We start from the raw sequence: 22019 nt of genomic DNA on the forward strand, positions 1-22019 counted from the left end.
CTTTATGGCGGAGGAGCACCGCTACCCTGCCAACAGCTGCAAACACGAAAAATAAAATGATAATAGAACTATTTTATTATCATTATAAATAACCTGGTATTTGTAAAGCGTGAACTAATCTCCCGTGAGGGTCTCAAGTCGCTGGGGGCCTTCAGGAAGATTAAGTGAGCTATTGCCCAGAATCACATGATGCTGAGCTGATCTGCCTCTGATGCAGGGTATCAAACCGTGACCCTGCACTCCGGAGTCAGCCGCCCTGGCTGCTGTGCCGCCCCTCTCCCTTCAGGCTTATTCAGGAGCTGAGTCTTAGGGGTGGGGCCACCATGACGAGAGCACTGAAGGAGTGGTGGGGACTGCTGCAAGTGAACATGTCTGATTGGCAGGCTGTCTGAGGACGGCCAAACTGGCATGCGCACTGAGATCTCTCCAACCCGAGCTGTGTTGCCTGGTGGAGAGAAGAGCAGGCACAGGCTCCAGGTCTCTCTGGGAGCACCAATTCAGCCCGCTCAGGCCAATCCCGATGCTTCTCTCATCCTGATATTACCAGCATGAGAGCAGCAACCTTGTTGGCTGTGGTGCAGCCTGGGAGCGCGTGCTTAGCTGCGGAAGAGCACTGAGGTGGCAGGGCAGCGAGCAGCAGAAACATGCTTTTATATTTTCATTCAATGTTATTGTGTGTCCCCCATTTTCTTTAGATAGCAGACACTACCTGGTCAATAGCTGGTGGGTGGTAGAGCCACATCCTTCCCCTTGAAATGCAGCCAACTTTACCATGTCAGAGTACTGAAATCAATGCCCCTTTTTCTTCTGCGTATGTGTAACAAAGACGGCCAGTCTTAGTGGAGTCAACACAATGAAAGGCAGAGCCAGGAACTTCCTGAAACCAGCTGTTTGAGTGCTCCCTTGGAAGACTCCCCTGATGTGCCCTAATCCTGTATTGATCATGTGGGGTCATGCAGGGTCCGATTGGAGGAGACCCACAACATGCACAAGGTGATTGGCTAGTCTGAGAATAAATGCATCACATATACTCTGCTCAGGGTGCCAGGATCCCTTAGGTCAGAGGTAGGGGACACGCATCAGTGTCCGAGAGAAACCTACCGATCTCCAGGGCTTGGATCTTTGATTGAGATGGATCAAGTGCTCTTCAAGGAGACCAGAAGACTGTCAGAAGAACGGAGTGATGCTTGCTGTGAAAAGGGGAATGCTGGGCTGCCTTCCCCAGAAGAAAGCCTGCTTGGAAGACATCAGCCCAGCTGCCTGGAAGGGACAAGGTGCTGTGGAGGGTAGTATCTTGCTGACGTTTCTCTCCCTGGCACAGAAAAAGCTAATCACGTTCAGGGGTTTCTCAGTTAAGGGCTTTTGAAATGCTGCTGCATTAAACTATCCAAACTGAATTTTGTTGGGATTTAAGTGCAGCTTTAGTCCCCCATCTGGACTCTCCGACTGGAGTCCAGTAACCATGGGATTCCCTGGGACGCCAGTTCCCACATCCCTGCACTCCTGTGCATGTCATTGAAATGCTTAACGGCTCAGACTAACAACATCTAAACAGTTTTGGAACTGGAGTTTTCTGTATATCTAGGCATCCAGTATAGAAAAGCAGGAAGAGTGAAAGCTACATTCATATAAGTGCATAGTGTATCACAACATTCAGCAGAGCAAGCGTCCCTCAAAAACAATATAGAGAGGAGCAGTGGAAGCTTCTCTCCATTACAATATACACAGAAGCAGTGCAAGCTTCCCTCCAATACAATAGAGAAGCAGTGCAAGCTTCCCTCTAATACAATATACAGAAAAGCAGTGCAAGCTTCCCTCCAATACAATATACAGAAAAGCAGTGCTCCCTTCCCTACAGTACAATATACACAGACGCAATGCAAGTTTCCCAATCAATGCCACATACACAGAAGCAGTGCAAGCTTCCCTCCAATACAATATACAAAGAAGCAGTGGACGCTTCCCTCCACTGCAATATACACAGAAGCAGTGCAAACTTCGGTCAAATCCAATATACAGAGAAGCAGTACAAGCTTCCCTCCAATACAATATACACAGAAGCAGTGCAGGTTTCCCTCCAATATAATATACAGAAAAGCAGTCAAAGCTTCCCTACAATACAAGATACACACAAGCAGTGCTTGCTTCCCTCCAATACAATATACAAAGAAGTGCTAACTTCCCTTAAATAGAATATACAAAGAAGCAGTGCAAGCGTCACATAAATGGAACATACACAGAAGCAGTGCAAGCTTCCCTCCAGTACAAAATAAACAGACGCAGTGGAAGCTCCCCTCCAATACGATATACACAGAAGCAGTGCAAGCTTCCCTTAAATTGAAAATACACAGAAGCAGTGCAAGCTTCCCATAAAATAGAATATACAAAGAAGCAGTTCAAGCTTCCCTTAAAAAGAATATACACAGAAGCAGTGCAAGCTTCACTCCAATACAATATACACAGAAGCAGTGGAAGCTACCCTCCAATATATATACACAGAGGCAGTGCAATACAATATTCATATTAATGATTTAAATAGCGCGCGAATGCCAGATGCTTCTTAGTGCTGATGTCTACTACATTAGAGAATGAACAAACAGAAGCTAAGAAATTACCACCAGAAGGGGCCTATAGCTGATCATACCATATGGGAGAATAACCAGATGTTAAGATGTTTCCTGAAATTAGAATGGTTAGACTGAGCTCTAAGCTGGTACAGTAAGTTATTCCACAGCTAAGATATGATGTGAATAAAACATCTTTCCTCCCCTGCTCTTTCTTCTGATTTTAGAGACATTGACTTTTCTAGAATTCGTTGAGTGTAAGGTTCTTCTGGGAGAACACCAAGAGAGATTTCTTTTCAGATATGTTGGGCTTTCACAATAGAAAGTCTTATGTGCCACACACAAGGCCTTGAACACAGTAGCGGCTGCTACCAGATGAAAGTGGTAGGGCGGGGAATTAAAAAAATTAAAACACTTACCTTTTCACTGGCTGCCGCCTCTCCTCCGTCTTCTTCAGCTTTCTTCTTCCTGCATTCCCGGCAGTAGGAAGGACCCAGCACCCAGCCTCCCTACAGCCAATAACAACGCTGCAATGCAGGTTTGTGATTGGTCTGAGCACGGTGGATCGGCGCTCAGGTGGGGACTGGGAGGGTTTGCATGTTCCTCATCAGGCTGTGTAATTCAGCCTGGTGAGGAAGATGGAAAGTGCGCATGACTATCGGGCCAGCCACACAGTCATGCTCACTCAAGGAGTAAAACATACTCCTTCCCTGCTCTGCCCAGCCCCGCCCAACCCCGAGAGCCACTAAATTCAATAGGAAAAATACAATGATAATAACGGCACGTTATTATGATTGTATTTTTCCTTCTGAGCAGTGGGGCGGGGCTCCTCCGCCATAGCGGAGGAGCTGCCACTGCTTGAACATCACTCTTTTCCTCACAGGAAGCCAACGGAGCCCAAGTAATGCTTCAGAGATTGGTTGAAACTTGGGAATTTTCTTTAGCAGTCGAGGTGCCTCATTTTGTAGGTCTTGGAGTTTCTTCAGAGAATGTTGATGAATGCCTAAATATAAGGAATTAAAATAGTCCAGCCTGGACAGAACTTAGGGCAGTTACCACTGATTTCTGCAGTTCTTAAGGAATAAAAGGGTGTGCAGCAGATAATAGCACGCAGAAGTAAGTTTGTTAATTTGCACATTGAAAGAGAGACTGGGATCAAAAATAATTCCCAGATTCTTGACCGAGATACCGGGATGGAAGGGGCCAAGCATCTGAGGCCACCAGCATTTGTCCCAAACTGTTGTATCCTTGCCGAAAAAGAGAACCTCTGCTTTTTTCGAGTTCAACATAAGACTGTTGTTGCTCTGCGATTCAACAATTGCCACCATACAGTTGTTAAACTGATGTGCCATCTCATCAACATCATTTGAAATGGACACAACAATTTGCTTATCATCAGCATAGGCCACAGTGCCAAGACCAAAAGAACGTATTATCAAAGGAGCCACATAAATATAAAAAAGTGTTGGACTCAAGAATGAGCCCTGGGGATTAAGGGGAATGGGGAATGGGAAAGAAAGACTTGGAGACAAAGCCCCCAAGGGCGACTGACTGCTCTCCGTCCATAAGAAACGAGCGAAACAGTGTAAGGGCCGAGCCTTTCACTTTGATTTCCACCACGCATTCCAACAAAATTGCATGGCTTACTTATCGAAGTCAGCTTAAAAATCCAACAAGATTATCACTGTCTAGAATGATTCTCAACTCCTCCGCCACTACTACCAAAGCTGACTCGGTACAATGATTGGGTCTCAACCCAAACTGTGCAGAATCTAGATTTTCTTTCTCCTCTAAAAATTTAGAGAGTGCAATATTCATATCCTTCTCCAGACTTTTTGCTGGAAAGGGCGGACGAGATGTAGGCTGGCAGTTCTTTACCTCTTTCGGGTCTAGCAAAGGTTTTTTCAGCAATGAGAGAATGGAGGCCTTTTTCAACTAGATAGGAAACTCTCCTGAGTCGATAAAAGTATTCAGTAGTCTAGTAGGAGGAGCAACGGTATATCACGAACAATTTTTTGAGTACAGGGGTCAGATGGTGTCCCCAGCGTTGTTTGGCCTAAACGTTCAGCTACTTTTTCCTCTGTAGGGGTGGAAAATCAATCAATCAAACAATCAGGGATTTTTGAAGCACGCTACTCACCCGTGAGGGTCTCAAGGCGCTGGGGTTGGGGGAGGTGTTCAAGCAGTTCCATGGTCATCCGAAGAACCAGGTCTTGAGCTCCCCGATGAATAGGTGCAGTGTCGGGCTTCGTCTGATGTGGAGGGGGAGTTCATTCCAGGTCTTGGTGCGATGTAGGAGAAGGATCTGCCACCCGCTCTGGACCTGTGGGTGCAGGGGACCATGACTAGGACTAGGTCGGCGGAGCAGAGGTTCCTCTTGGGGGTATGGAAGGAGATTTGTTCATTGAGGTATCGGGGTCCAGTGTTATTGAGGGCTCTGTAGGTATGTGTGAGCAGTTTGAAGGTTATCCTTTTTTCGACACAGAGTCAGTGGAGTTCGCGGTGGTGTTGGGCGATGCGGTCATGTCATGGATTGCCAAGGACGAGTCTTGCTGCAGCGTTCTGGATGGTCTGGAGTTTGCGGAGTAGTATTTGTTCATTCCGGCGTAGAGCATGTATCCATAGTCCAGTCTGCTGGTGATGAGTGCATGCAGCATATTATTTTTTAAGGGAGCTACATCGATGGCACCTGATGCCAGTCATACAGCCGTGCCAGTAGAGCTTAGTATGATATATATATCCTCCCCTTTATTTTAAAAAAATTCTACTAGCTTATCACAGAACAGGAAACAAGGGGGGCATTACGCAGCTGACTGATAAGCTGGTCATGACCTGGACTGTTTCAAAAGGTTCTCTTGTGGAGTTCTACGCTGTGCATATTTGTTTTTGAGAAATATTTTGTTTTTTCAATAACAATCAGTGTTTTGTATTCTTGAATATGCTGATTGTAACTAGCCTTTTCTTCCAATTTCTTATTCTTTCTCCATATTTTTTTCTGCCTTCTACAATTCTGTTTTAGTTCCTTAAGCTGAAGAGAAAACCAAAAAGCTAGCGGCCTACTTCTGTAACTCTTAAACGTTTTAATAGGGGCCACCTTAGTAGCTCAAGCCCTTTTCCAATCTGAGTATTTACCTACTGTGGGTTTGGAATCTATCCAAATGGAAAATATCAAAGAAGCAGTGCAAGCTTCCATTAAATTCAATATACAGAGAGGCAGCGCAAGCTTCCCTTCAATAAAAAATACACAGAAGAAGTACAATTTTCTCTCCAATAAAACATACATGAAATCAGTGCAAGTTTCCTTCCTGTACAACATACACAGAAGCAGTGCAAACTTCCCTCCTAAATAACATGCACAGAAGCAGTGCAAGCTTCCCTTAAGTAGAATATCCACAGAAGCAGTGCAGGTTCTCTCCAATACAGTATAAACAGAAGCAGTGCAAGCTTCCCTTAAATAGAATAAACACATAAGCAGTGCATGCGTTCCCTAAATGGAATATATTGAACAGACATCATCCACATATGATTCTCTCACAGAGAACCAGAACAGCACTTAAACAAGCAGTGCAAGCTTCCCTCATACATAACATGACTGGCTCAAGAATCAATAAAATGTACTGTTCTCTCATTAAGAATAGGTACATTACTAGCAGCACAAAGAAGGCTTCTCTCAAGCACATAGTCAGCAGATGCATGCACTGTACCCTGTCTGAACTGCAGACTTTACTCACACAGATCCAGTATAGCACAGTGGGTGTTGTTGCAAGCTTCACTTAGATCCATACAGCAAGTACAGCACAGATTGCAGCTCCGAGCAAACTTCCCAAAAACAGACCGGGGAAAGCCAAGAGCAAACTTCCCAAAAACAGATTGCCAAGATAGCAGCATTGCACGCTTACATGTCTCTCTCTCTATCTCTAGCTCTCTTACACATAAACTCACACACATGGCACATGTGGGAGCAGCGTCAGCTGCTTTAGCGCATTTACACATACACAAACACAGGACATGTAGATCACCAGCAGCAGCAAAGCAAGCTGTGTTCATACAAAGAAGCAGAGGCTTTCCCCCAGAGACACAGAAAAAAATGCAGCCTGTGGTTATTTTTGGCAACAGCAGGGCTTTCTCTACTTACTGACAACAGGCACAGCAGGCAGATACCGTACAGGCTATACTCACACATACAGAACAGATATAGCCAAGCACCCTCCACAGAGAAGAGATACAGCACAGGCAGGAGCAAGGAAAGCTTCTCACACACATGCACACATACAAAAGGTACAACACAGGTATGGGTGCATGTCCCTTCACACACAGAGCACGAAAAAGCAGGAGCAACAACAGTGCAAGCATCCCTCCCTCTCCCACAAACACAAACGGGTGACAGTATATAAGGCAGCAGTGCAAGCTTTCTTCTCACACAGAATAAAAATCACAAGCAACTGCAAGCGGCTCAACTGCTCTCATTGTGTCACACACAAACACAAAAGGGTTACGGCATAGGAAGTGGTAGTGCAGGCCTCCCTCTCACACATAACTACAGCACAGAGAGCAGGAGGACAGGCTTTCCTCACACACAGAATTACATCACAGGCAGCAGTAAGGCAGGCTTCCCTCTCACACAGAACTAAAGCATAGACGGCAGGAGGGCAGGCTAACTTCCCTCTCTTGAAGAAATACAGCACAGATAGCAGTAGGGCAAGCTTCCCTCTCACGTTGAATTACAACACAGACAGTAGTAGTGCAGGCTTCCTTCTCACATTGAATTACAGCACAGACAGTAGTAGTGCAGGCTTCCCTCTCACATTGAATTACAGCACACACAGTAGTAGTGCTGGCTTCCCTCTCACATTGAATTACAGCACAGTCAGCTGTAGTGCAAGCTTCCCATCTATGCAGAACTACAGCACAGACAGTCATAGGACAAGCTTTACTCTGATATAGCAGCACAGACAGCAGTAATGCATACTTCCATCTCACACGAAATTACAGAACAAACATCAGTAGTGTAAGCTTCCCTCTCATGCAGAACTACGGCACACACAACAGTAGGGGAGGCTTCCCTCTCATGCAGAACTACAGCACACACTGCAGTAGGGGAAGCTTCCCTCTCACGCAGAATGCAAGCTTCCCTCTGATGCAGAACTACATCACAGACAGCAGTATTGCAAGCTTCCCTCTCACACAGAACTACAGCACAGATAGCAGTAGTGCAGGCTTCCCTCTCACACAGAACTACAGCACAGATAGCAGTGTGACAGGTTTCCCTATCATGCAGAATTACTGCATAGACAGCAGGAGGGCAGGCTTCCCTCTTACATAGAATTACAGCACAAACATCATTAGTGTACGCTTCCCTCACATGCAGTACTACAATACAGACAACATTAGGGGAGGCTTCCCTCTCACACAGAAATACAGCACAGACAGCAGTCGTGCAGGCTTCCCTCTCACACAGAATTACAGCATGAACAGCAGAAGTGCAAACTTTCTGCCTCACCCAGAATTGAGGCACAGACAGCAGTAGGGCACACTTCCCGCTCACACAGAACTACAGCACAGACTGAGATAGTGCAGGCTTCCCTTTCACAGTGAATTACAGCACAGAGAGCAGTAGTGCAGGCTTCCCTCTCACGCAGAGTGCAAGCTTCTCCCTCAGACATAATTACACCACAGACAGCAGTAGGGCAGGATGCCAGCACAGACAGTAATAGGGCAGGCTTCCCTCACCAGGCGCGCAACACCCATCGGAATCAAAGGGCTTCACCCTCCACTCCCCCCCCCCCCCCCCCCCTCGTGTGTGGCAGCCCGGGATGAGAGAGCATCCCCGGCACACACACAGCCGCACCCGAGCACTTCACAGGTCTTTAAAAGACCATTTGTATGTTAATGAGGCCTCGCTGTTGTTTCACCCCTTCTAAGAGCTCCTGCAGCTCCACTCTGCCTACTCTGCCTAATTTTTCCTTAGCCCCCCCCCCACACATTTGGCTCTAGTTGCACATCTGTCCCTCACACGTAGAATGACAGCTTAGACAGCAGTAGGGCAGGCTTCCTTCCCTCACATATACACATACAAGTAGATGACGGCGGCCTCGCAGCAGCACGCGCTTCCCGCGCGTGCAGTAGGTGTGGCCTTCGAACCCATCTGATTGCACTGCTGTGCCAGTAATGAAACCTCCAGGCCTCCTCCTGTGGCCCCCGCCAAGGCTGCGGATTGCATTAGAGATGCGGCGGAGCGCTCCGATGACCCCGATAGGATCAATCATTGCCTTATGAGGAGCCCGGGGCGAGGCGGGGAGTGATCCATCATGGCGTCCGCAGAGGCTGCCTGGATGATCTCCCGCACCTGAAAACACTCTCTCGGTAAATAAATGCAGCAGACCCGGCTCCTGCCAGAGAATATCTCTCCTTCCGCTCTCAGGCAGCTCAGTGCAACACACGCCTCGTGGCGCTTCATCTCTGCGTGTTCTGCACCAATACAAACACGGAGGCAGCACATGAGTAAGTCGGTGATATAAACATAATACAGCAATCCACGTCTCCGACCCCGATAACAATTGCCTTAAAACACATTCAATCTCACGGCCTTAAAAAAACATATCTTTAAGGGAATGTGTTGATGAGAGAGCGGTCTCACAAAGGTGTGGGGGGAGGTGAGACTGACTGACACTCGAAGAAGCGATGCCACAGTTATCCTTCGTGATACCTCCCAGAGAATGGATCTGAGTGTAATTTGCCTGGCCCCTGCTGAAGTCCTAACAGGGCTGATATAGACAGTTATTTTTCAAGGGTAGATAAAATGCGCGCAGTTTAGCAGGTCAGTATCAACGCCTGTCAATCAAGCATGGAGAGACACATCAAGTGGTGTCGTGTGATTTTTATGTAGCCGGAACTAACATCAACGCTGAAAACTGACCAGAAAACAAGGCTGCAGCTGGACAACCTGTACGGCACGTGGCTTGAGAGCCAATGTTCAGATTGGAAGGCTGGGTGTGCAGAGCGTCTTTATTTGGGACATTTCTATATGTCCCTGCCTTGGGCATGAGCGAGCTGGGCCCAGGCCCAGGGCGCCAGAATTCCGAGGGGCGCAGCAGGGAGCTGCCTGCAAACAGGAGCTTGTCCGTCCCACATAGTCTCATTCAGGTCCCGTTAAAGACTTTGTAATCAGCCTTTACTGTACCTCAGAGTAATTGTTAGCGATCACCCCCCCCCCCCCGCCCTTCTCCCATCTTCCGCGCACCTCCTGCCATCACACCACACAACAAACACCATTTTTTTTACACCCATGTTACTTTTCCGGTCAATCTGATTCATGTCCGGCCCTGTCCCAGACTCCTGTGACTCCATCCACAGAACATTGGACTTTTAGAGCGGCGAAGAGATTATCTCTTAATAGCAAACGCTAAGGGTCAAGAAACACATTCAAATCGTGGTGTGCTCTATGAAGGGTGTGCACTATGAAAGATGTGCTATAAGACAGGTTGTTCTCTATGAATGGTGTGCTGTATGAATAGTATGATGAAGGGTGTGCTCTATGAAGGGTGTGCACTATGAAAGATGTGCTATAAGACTGGTTGTGCTCTATGAATGGTGTGTGGAAGGGTGTGCTATATGAATGGTATGATGAAGGGTGTGATCTATGAAGGGTGTGCTGAAGAGTGTGCTCTATGAAGGGTGTGCTCTATGAAGGGTGTGCTCTATGAAGGGTGTGCTCTATGAATGGTCTGGTGAAGGGCGTGCTCCATGAAGGGTGTGCTCTATGAACAGTGTACTAATGGGTGTGCTCTATGAGGGGTGTGCTCTATGTACGGTGTGCTGAAGGGTGTGCTATATGAAGAGTGTGCTCTATGAATGGTGTGCTGAAGGGTGTGCTGTATGAAGGGTGTGCTCTATGAATGTCATGCTGAAGGGTGTGCTCTATGAAGGGTGGGCTCCATGAAGGGAGTGCTCTATGAAGGGTGGGCTCCATGAAGGGTGTGCTCTATGAAGGGTGGGCTCTATGAAAGGTGTGCTATATGAAGGGTGTGCTCTATGAATGTTATGTTGAAGGGTGTGCTGTGTGAAGGGTGTACCTCCATGAAGGGTGTGCTCTATGAATGTTATGCTGAAGAGTGTGCTTTATGAAGGGTGTGATCCATGAAGGGTGAGCCCTATGATGGGTGTGAACTATGAAGGGTGAGCTCCATGAATGTTATGCTGAAGTGTGTGCTCCATGAAGGGTGGGCTCTATTAATGTTATGCTGAAAGGTGTGCTCTATGAATGTATTGCTGAAGGGTGTGCTCTATGAAGGGTGTGCTCTATGAAGGGTGTGCCCTATGAAAGGTGTGGTCTATGAAGGGAGTGCTCTATGAATGTTATGCTGAAGGGTGTGCTCTTTGAAGGGTGTGCTCCATGAAGGGTGTGCTCTATGAATGTTATGCTGAAGGGTGTGCTCTATGAAGGGTGTGCTATATGAAGCGTGTGCCCTATGAAGGGTGTGCTATATGAAGGGTGTGCCCTATGAAGGGTGTGCTCTATGAGGGGTGTGCTCTATGAATGTTATGCTGAAGGGTGTGCTCTATGAAGGATGTGCTCTATGAATGTTATGCTGACGAGTGTTCCCTATGAAGGGTGTGCCCTATGAAGGGTGTGCTCTATGAATGTTATGCTGAAGGGTGTGCTCTATGAAGGGTGTGCCCTATGAAGGGTGTGCTCTATGAAAGGTGTGCCCTATGAAGGGTGTACTCTATGATGGGTGTGCTCTATGAATGTCATGCTGAAGGGTGTGCTCTATGAAGGGTGTGCCCTATGAAGGGTGTGCTCTATGAAGGGTGTGCTCTATGAATGTTATGCTGAAGGGTGTGTTCTATGAAGGGTGTGCCCTATGAAGGGTGTGCTCTATGAAGGGTGCGCTCTATGAATGTTATGTTGAAGGGTCTGCCCTATGAAGGGTGTGCTCTATGAATGACATGCACTATGAAGGGTGTACTCTATGAATGTAATGCTGAAGGGTGTGCTCGATAAACGGAGTTGCGAAGGGTGTGCTCTTTGAAGGGTGTGCTCCATGAAGGGTGTGCTCTATGAATGTTATGCTGAAGGGGGTGCTCTATGAAGGGTGTGCTATATGAAGCGTGTGCCCTATGAAGGGTGTGCTATATGAAGGGTGTGCCCTATGAAGGGTGTGCTCTATGAGGGGTGTGCTCTATGAATGTTATGCTGAAGGGTGTGCTCTATGAAGGATGTGCTCTATGAATGTTATGCTGACGAGTGTTCCCTATGAAGGGTGTGCCCTATGAAGGGTGTGCTCTATGAATGTTATGCTGAAGGGTGTGCTCTATGAAGGGTGTGCTCTATGAAAGGTGTGCCCTATGAAGGGTGTACTCTATGATGGGTGTGCTCTATGAATGTCATGCTGAAGGGTGTGCTCTATGAAGGGTGTGCCCTATGAAGGGTGTGCTCTATGAAGGGTGCGCTCTATGAATGTTATGTTGAAGGGTCTGCCCTATGAAGGGTGTGCTCTATGAATGACATGCACTATGAAGGGTGTACTCTATGAATGTTATTCTGAAGGGTGTGCTCGATAAACGGAGTTGCGAAGGGTGTGCTCTATGAAGGGTGTGCAGAAGGGTGTGCTCTATAAATGTTGTGCTGAAGGGTCTGCCCTATGAAGGGTGTGCTCTATAAAGGATGTGCACTATTGAAGGGGGTGCTCTATGAATGTTATGCTGAAGGGTGTGCTCTGTGAAGGGTGTGCTCTATGAATATTATGCTGAAGGGTGTGCTGTATGAAGGGTGTGCCCTATGAAGGGTGTGCTCTATGAAGGGTGTGCTCTATGAATGTTATGCTGAAGGGTCTGCCCTATGAAGGGTGTGTTCTAGGAAGGATGTGCACTATGAAGGGTGTGCTCTATGAATGTTATGTTGAAGGGTCTGCCCTATGAAGGGTGTGCTCTATGAATGACATGCACTATGAAGGGTGTACTCTATGAATGTTATGCTGAAGGGTGTGCTATATAAACGGTGTTGCGAAGGGTGTGCTCTATGAAGGGTGTGCAGAAGGGTGTGCTCTATAAATGTTGTGCTGAAGGGTCTGCCCTATGAAGGGTGTGCTCTAGGAAGGATGTGCACTATGAAGGGTGTGCTCTATGAATGTTATGCTGAAGGGTGTGCTCTATGAAGGGTGTGCTCTGTGAATATTATGCTGAAGGGTGTGCTCTATGAAGGGTGTGCTCTATGAATGTTATGCTGAAGGGTGTGCTGAAGGGTGTGCTCTATGAAGGATGTGCACTATGAAGGGTGTGCTCTATGAAGGATGTGCTCTAGGAATGTTGTGCTGAAGGGTCTGCCCTATGAAGGGTGTGCTCTATAAAGGATGTGCACTATTGAAGGGGGTGCTCTATGAAGGTTATGCTGAAGGGTGTGCTCTATGAAGGGTGTGCTCTATGAATATTATGCTGAAGGGTGTGCTGTATGAAGGGTGTGCCCTATGAAGGGTGTGCTCTATGAAGGGTGTGCTCTATGAATGTTATGCTGAAGGGTCTGCCCTATGAAGGGTGTACTCTAGGAAGGATGTGCAGTGCACTATGAAGGGTGTGCTCTATGAATGTTATGCTGAAGGGTGTGCTCTATGAAGGGTGTGCTCTGTGAATATTATGCTGAAGGGTGTGCTCTATGAAGGGTGTGCCCTATGAAGGGTGTGCTCTATGAAGGGTGTGCTCTATGAATGTTATGCTGAAGGGTCTGCCCTATGAAGGGTGTGCTCTATGAAGGATGTGCACTATGAAGGGTGTGCTCTATGAATGTTATGCTGAAGGGTGTACTCTATGAAGGGTGTGCTCTATGAATAATATGCTGAAGGGTGTGCTCTATGAAGGGTGTGCCCTATGAAGGGTGTGCTCTATGAATGTTATGCTGAAGGGTCTGCCCTATGAAGGGTGTACTCTATGAAGGATGTGCACTATTGAAGGGGGTGCTCTATGAATGGAATGCTGAAGGGTGTGCTCTATGAAGGGTGTGCTCTATGAATATTATGCTGAAGGGTGTGCTGTATGAAGGGTGTGCCCTATGAAGGGTGTGCTCTATGAAGGGTGTGCTCTATGAATGTTATGCTGAAGGGTCTGCCCTATGAAGGGTGTGTTCTAGGAAGGATGTGCTCTATGAAGGGTGTGCTCTATGAATGTTATGCTGAAGGGTCTGCCCTATGAAGGGTGTGCTCTATGAAGGATGTGCACTATGAAGGGTGTGCTCTATGAATGTTATGCTGAAGGGTGTACTCTATGAAGGGTGTGCTCTATGAATAATATGCTGAAGGGTGTGCTCTATGAAGGGTGTGCCCTATGAAGGGTGTGCTCTATGAATGTTATGCTGAAGGGTCTGCCCTATGAAGGGTGTACTCTATGAAGGATGTGCACTATTGAAGGGGGTGCTCTATGAATGGAATGCTGAAGGGTGTGCTCTATGAAGGGTGTGCTCTATGAATATTATGCTGAAGGGTGTGCTGTATGAAGGGTGTGCCCTATGAAGGGTGTGCTCTATGAAGGGTGTGCTCTATGAATGTTATGCTGAAGGGTCTGCCCTATGAAGGGTGTGTTCTAGGAAGGATGTGCACTATGAAGGGTGTGCTCTATGAATGTTATGTTGAAGGGTCTGCCCTATGAAGGGTGTGCTCTATGAATGACATGCACTATGAAGGGTGTACTCTATGAATGTTATGCTGAAGGGTGTGCTATATAAACGGTGTTGCGAAGGGTGTGCTCTATGAAGGGTGTGCAGAAGGGTGTGCTCTATAAATGTTGTGCTGAAGGGTCTGCCCTATGAAGGGTGTGCTCTAGGAAGGATGTGCACTATGAAGGGTGTGCTCTATGAATGTTATGCTGAAGGGTGTGCTCTATGAAGGGTGTGCTCTGTGAATATTATGCTGAAGGGTGTGCTCTATGAAGGGTGTGCTCTATGAATGTTATGCTGAAGGGTGTGCTGAAGGGTGTGCTCTATGAAGGATGTGCACTATGAAGGGTGTGCTCTATGAAGGATGTGCTCTAGGAATGTTGTGCTGAAGGGTCTGCCCTATGAAGGGTGTGCTCTATAAAGGATGTGCACTATTGAAGGGGGTGCTCTATGAAGGTTATGCTGAAGGGTGTGCTCTATGAAGGGTGTGCTCTATGAATATTATGCTGAAGGGTGTGCTGTATGAAGGGTGTGCCCTATGAAGGGTGTGCTCTATGAAGGGTGTGCTCTATGAATGTTATGCTGAAGGGTCTGCCCTATGAAGGGTGTACTCTAGGAAGGATGTGCAGTGCACTATGAAGGGTGTGCTCTATGAATGTTATGCTGAAGGGTGTGCTCTATGAAGGGTGTGCTCTGTGAATATTATGCTGAAGGGTGTGCTCTATGAAGGGTGTGCCCTATGAAGGGTGTGCTCTATGAAGGGTGTGCTCTATGAATGTTATGCTGAAGGGTCTGCCCTATGAAGGGTGTGCTCTATGAAGGATGTGCACTATGAAGGGTGTGCTCTATGAATGTTATGCTGAAGGGTGTACTCTATGAAGGGTGTGCTCTATGAATAATATGCTGAAGGGTGTGCCCTATGAAGGGTGTGCTCTATGAATGTTATGCTGAAGGGTCTGCCCTATGAAGGGTGTACTCTATGAAGGATGTGCACTATGAAGGGTGTGCTCTATGAATGGAATGCTGAAGGGTGTGCTCTATAAACGGTGTTCTGAAGGGTGTGCTCTATGAAGGGTGTGCAGAAGGGTGCGCTTAATGAATGGTATGATGAAGGGTGTGATCTATGAAGGGTGTGCTCTATGAAGGATGTGCTCTAGGAATGTTATGCTGAAGGGTGTGCTCTATGAATGATATGCTGTATGGTCTGCCCTATGAAGAGTCTGCCCTATGAAGGGTGTGCTCTATGAAGGGTGTGCTAAAGGGTGTGCACTATGAAGGGTGTACTGAAACCTTTTTTTAAAACACTCATGTTCTTTAAAGGAGGAGGTGCTGCGTTACAAATATATGTGTTTCCTGTTTGAGAAGCTCTCAGGGGGTACATACAGTGGTCCCATGGACTGCTGCCTACGCATCCTGAGGCAGCCCAACACACATACCAGAGTGTAAACTCTCCAAGGGACATTAGTACCCCTTAACAAACCAGTTACCACCTCAATAGAGGTGTTGATAACTATTCAGAGGTCTGTAATTGCAGCCACAAACCTGTGATGAGAAACATCTTTTTGGACGAAGCCGGAATCACGCTGGGCCAACACGGCACCACCAATAGAAGAAACGCGGCATTAGCACGCTTTTGTTCAGCACGAAAGTCAGAATAACTTGCTTTTAAGGTGGTGCATTGGTGGAATGGTGTTGGATTTAAAATCCAACACCTTCCCTACTGCTGCGCAGACTGGAGTTGGAATAGTAAATTAAACTATTTCAACATGTAGCACCCCCCCTATGGCAAGATGTTAAAATGACTTGCATGCTGAACAAATGCGTCCTAAAGACACGTTCATACTAAAGATGGCATTCTGAATGCATGCTTCCTGAACATATGCGGAATACCTTCATACATTCACCTGTGATACATCTCACTGAGAATCGAAACAGGTGGAGATGCCCCTTTCACATCGCCTTGTAGTTGTGATTCAGAGTGAGTCGCAAACCCCATTTTGTGATTCTGAAAGGCTTTTTCAAATTTTAAAAGTGGTTTAGTACACATTACCAATCCATGTTGCAGTGAAAAACCTTATGTTTTTGATAATTACACAAAGGGACTGCAATTTGTTTATGTGCAACTTGCCCAATATTCATTATCTTCTCTGTTTAAATGGGTAGCCAGGGAAGGGCATTGGCTTCTGTTTATAATTATATGTAAACATCAGCAAAAACAGAAAACTAAAAACTTTAAATACACAACACATCTAATTCTCCCCATATACAAAAGAATGTAATAGAAAAGGAGGTCCCTGAAGAACAACTTAATGAAAATATTAGTTTGAATAGGAAGCTGATGGCAGACATACCCTTTTGCCTTTTCTTCTGACCTGGCCAGAGTGTTTCTGACTCTTCCTCGCCAATAAACTAGAAAAGTTATCACTGCAACCTTATTATATCCATCAGAGCAAAGGTTTCCATGGCCGCCCACGCATCGCCGTTGGGCGCCAATGAAGACTGGCTAGCAATTTAAAAGGAGCCTTTGGCAAGTGTTGCAGGTAGCACTCGTCTGCAACTGATGAAAGGGTAGGGATGAGGCATCGCTGAGTGTGGTTGAGCTGTGAAAGCAGCAGCAACCGGCCTATGATTGGCTATAATGGGCACAGACTCACCTCATTCTGAGCGCCCCCGCAATCTCGATTTACAAGAGGTGGTGAACTCGTCTTTCGGGCAGTGTGGTAATGTCAAATGGGCCAGCTGGAAAAGGCAAGTGTGTGGGCTGTGTTTCTTTGTCTCCATCAAAGCACAAAGCCAACAGGTTTTGCCCATGCAAGAGCTAATGACGTTGTCAATGTTTTTTAGCCATGTTGTACAGCAGTGCAGCTATTAGGATGTCACTACTGCTAAAAGACTTTAAAATGAATACGAAGGATCGTGTCTCTGCCAAGGTAACACACGTATCTGAGTGCATGCAACATCCATGCAATGCCAGTTAAACATGATTGACAGTCTTGGGTGATACTTAACTTTAAAATGTTTAGAATTTGCTCTGCCTCTAAGTGTAAGTAAATATATCAACTAGATTAAAAAGCTAAGGGGCAGATTTACAATAACTGGCGCATCCCTGCATATGAGCAGGGATGCACCAGTTACTGTGCGTCATGGCTCCGCCACCATGGATGCGCCACATTTACAATGCGGCGCATCATGGGGCAAAAATGGACAGATGCGTGACGCATCGGCTGCCGTAAAGGCAACGCATTGCTGGAGTTGCGTCGCAAGCACGACGCAGCTCCAGCAAGGCTCGTGGGTGCCCTATCTTTATAATGCTGCGTCAATCCTTACGCCTGCTTCAAGCAGGCACAGGGTTTTGACGCAGCATGGCCTTAAAAGTGGCTGCGTGAAATCTTGTAGATTTCACTCAGCCACTTTTAGGAGGCGTTCCTGTGCTGGAACGCCCCCCACCCTGCGCCGGAACGCCTACATGTGGTGCAGGTCTGTACAACGTGACGCATCTCCCAGATGCGTCGTGTTGTAAGTCCCCCCCACCATGGCGCTGGCTTTGCGCCGCCGCTGCGTCACAAAAGTGACGCAATGGCAGCGTAAAAGAGGCGCAAGGGGCTTGTAAATCTGCCCCTAAATATTCTTGAAAGAACAAGGAAAAAGTACCCAAATGTTCAAAATGAAATAAAAGTATCAAGGACATTTTTAAAAGAGGAGTATTGTTGTTAATCTTTTATGGAATAATCAGGGGCGGCTCCTCCGCTATGGCGGAGGAACAGCGCCCCACCGCTGCTACCCGGCAGAGGCAACAGTGAAAAATAAAATGATAATAAAATCATTTTTTTATCATTTTGTTTTTCACTGGTGCCTCTGCTGGGTAGTCAAGTCACAGAGCGGGGCAGGGCCATCTTGAGCTTCAGAAGGGGGAGTTGTGGTGCGCTACTAACTGCGCATGACTGTTTGCCCGGATGCCTTAGGACGGCCAAACTGTCATGCGCACTTAGCATTTCTCCACCCTGCTCTGTTGTACAACCGGGTGGAGAAAAACCACAGGCTCCCAGACACTGTCTGAGCGGCAAACCAGGCCGCTCAGACCAATCCCAGTGCTTTTCTCATGCTGGGAATACTATTCTGGGTCATCTGGGAGCCTGAGCAGTGTGCACCAGTCGAGGATTTGGAGAGGGGCAAGACGGTGGATGCGTCAGGTAAGTCGTAATTTAATTATTTTTAAATGTTTTTCTTTGTTTTTGTATTTATGTATTTCCACCTCACTGCCGCCCAACAACATCGCATCGGGAGTGGCCGCTACTGGAAACTATCACTCATAATTGCTAGAGGTAAAAAAAAAACCACTAGGAAATGTCATACTGTTGCATCCCTTAAATTTGAGAACAAGAGGCTTCTATGCAAAAACCAGAAGGACGATTTTATGGGTGGAATAAACACCGCTCAAATTTCCAACCACAACAATTCATTCCAAAACATACATTAGAAGCAGGTATTTGGTGATGAGAGAGATCCAGTATGCTTGCAAGGCGCCTTTCATTTGTCAGCTGTGAGCTTGGAGGAAATTGCAGCTGAAAGTTGTCAACATCAGTGGGCAAAACCTGCCATACTGAGTTAATCAGATCAGGAAATCGGACTCGAGGCAGTAAACATATGCATCTTGCTATTTCTTTCAGAGCTTATTCAAAAAATGTGCAAGTAAAAATCGGAAAATATAAAAGTAAATAAAGTTTATGCTCACTGAATCTAAAGGAAGCTCTTAGTTTTGTTGCAACAAGGTAACTTTTAACATTCAGCTCTCCCCATTCATATTAAGCAACTGGAATAGAAAATGCGAAAAATGCACTTTGAAAAACAGGTAAAAATATATTTGTTTATATGTGAAGTTTTATATAGTGCTAACATGGATGAAAAGCATCATCGTTCTTTTATAAAAATAGATACTTGTCAGAAAGAAAGGTAACTGCAGAAGAGTGAAAAATATCCTAACAAACTGCCTGTAAATACAAACTGGGGGGGATGGGGGAAGAAGCAACACAAAACAACACAATGGGAGGAAGAAAAAAAAAAGGAAACAACATGAGGGGATGAAGAATAAAAGACAGATGGTACCCAAATCACAGTGCCAGCAGCTGGAGAATCCTAATCAAGATGAAGCAAGCAGTACTTGGTCCATGCTCCAGAAAGAAGAGGAAATGAAGCCGGCACACTCTCCCCAGCTAGAAGGCAGAAATTAAGATTGACAATAAGGCCAACGAATGGTACATAATGGGCGGGCTCCAAGTCCGTTGTTGTATAAAATATGTCTCGCAAGCAAGAGAGCATGCGTTGACACAGGTGAAACCTTAAAAACAGCCCACTCAATGTCCCTTTCAAGCTATTCATCTGTCAGTGCCAGATGGCCAGAGTGCCTGAAATGCCAGGCCTAGACCCAATTACACGAAGTGTGCAAAGTTCGAACTGACCCTCTATTTTTCTTCACACACATTTCACACTTAAAACCTGGAAAAATAGGTGCGTAAAAAACACACTATTCTAAATAATGGATTTACTAAAGTTTTACATGGGTACTCATGCGGCACAAGCAATAGAGTTGATCAACTTTTATGTGTAAAATGTTTTTCTGTGCCAAAAGTCTCCAACAGTGCACTGATAAATGACATTGAGACGTGTAGCATGAAGTCCCTGATAATGTATGGAAAGTGGGCACTACGGGGAGGAACAGGGTAAACACCCACAGAAGTCAATGCAAACCAATACATTCTAATATGGTGAAAATTTGTGTGACCAACATTAAATGAAATTCTAGTGCCACATTTTTTAATGACTAATACATGTAACAGTTGTAAACGTTTGCCTTTTGGTCCCCACTGCAAAGACTATTATCCTGATAAGTTACCTTGCGGCATATTCTCAAGGACTTATTGCCGAGTTATCAGCACTTTATCACAGTCAAAGTCACAATAAATTTATCGCCCCATTCACAAGCTGGTGCTAACAGCTCATATCACCAGTTTACCTGCGATAGCAGCCGCAAAAAACATCGCCACAGATGACCCCGGCAACTAACGCTAATGAAATGCAGAGTAGGCGTTCCCGTGCAAAAAGCAGAGACAACACCACACCTCGACATTCTCAATGACCAGCCAGATCAGCAATAAGATCCCAAAACAGGCGATAAGGTGCGTTAGCAGCAGGAAATTAACACCTGCTCTTAGCTGGTGTAAAGTCGGACGACAATCGGCACCAGACAAGGGAGCACAGCCCAGAGCCACACATGAAGAACAACAGCTATTGAATATGCAGCCCGGAGCCCCAATAGGGCAACAACACCCACCACCACCACCCCCAGGACCCCCCCACCCCCCACCCATGGGGCCCTACCCCGGGCACCACCCCACCTTTGGACAAAGATATTGCACATCAACTCTACGAAATCATGAACCATACAATTCGCCTGAAGTCGCACAACCACAACATCTAACATACATGTGAGGTCAGAAAAAGGAGAATCATACATTAATCTCAGAATATCCAAATAATCTGTTTATTACAGAATAAATCCAAAACAACAATTCTGAAGAGTCATGGCGGGTCTTCTCAGGACATTCTGTAAGTCACAGCCTGCAAGACAAAAACCTAGATAAGAAGTTGTGTCACGCGCTCATCAAAGTACAGAGAGAGATAGCGAAAGAGAGATAGAGATAAAGAGAGAAAGAGAGGGAGAGAGGGAGAGACAAAGAGAGGGAGAGAGAGAGCGAGAGAGCAAGAGAGAAAGAGAGAAAGAGAGGGAGAGAGAGAGAAAGAGAGAGAGAGGGAGAGAGGGAGAGGGAGAGAGGGAGAGGGAAAGAGAGGGAGGGAGGGAGATTGCCGACACTGCAGACCCAGGCCTCACTGCTCACTTGCTGCTACCGGTGTGTCTCCAACCACGTGCCGGTATACACTGCAGTCGCCCAGGACCCTTATCTGAAACAGTTTCCAGAGACATGAATGGCAGAGTCCATACAGTTGCACATGCCATCATCGCTTGCCCACCCCTGCGCAGACAGGCTGCTGCACCCCAGCCCCTCCCAACGCCCAGCGGTGATGGTCCGCCCCTGCGCAACCAGGCCTCACTGCTCACCTTCCGCCAACGGCGTGTGTCCAAGAGGGCCCACCACGTACCGGTGGGAGCTCCAAGCCAGGGGCCCGGGGCCCGTGACCCTGGCACCCTCCACATCATGCAGCCCCGCACCGCGGGCCACCAGGTCACACACTTGATTCTGGGTCTTGATTTCGCTATGCCAGAGACCATATCAGTGCACACGGCATGATCGCAGGCTGCACACCCGCTCAGCTCTTGAAGTGTCACTAACTCTGTAAACTGCGAGGTGACGCCACGTCACGGTAGGCCCGCACTGCCCACTGGCTCAGGCCTACACTGCAGTCCAGCAGAGCTCACACTAATCCTATCAGTCCGGGCCACCAGGATGGCGCATCATCGCAGGCTGCACACTTGCTCAGCACTTTAGGTGCCCCTACCTCAGTGCACCGAAAGACACTGTCCTGTGGCGGTGTGCCTGTGCCTGCTGTGGTGTATCCGGTGCCACCAAGTCTGTGCACTGCAAGCCATGGACCCTTTATGATTGAGTCTCATGGTGCGGATGCCTTCATGTCACCCTTGGCACTGGGCAATGTGAGACCTGTGAGCAGCAGATCGCTACAGGGAAGACCTGGGACATGTAACGTTGTCTCCCCCCTCCCCGTGAGCGTAAGCGGAGTGGGCTGCTCTGGTGTATGCCAGTCCAGCGTAAGGGTGTGAACAATGACCCCGGGGCTCT

Source organism: Triturus cristatus, chromosome 7, assembly GCF_964204655.1.
Source record: "Triturus cristatus chromosome 7, aTriCri1.1, whole genome shotgun sequence".
NCBI classification, from domain to species: Eukaryota; Metazoa; Chordata; class Amphibia; order Caudata; family Salamandridae; genus Triturus; species Triturus cristatus.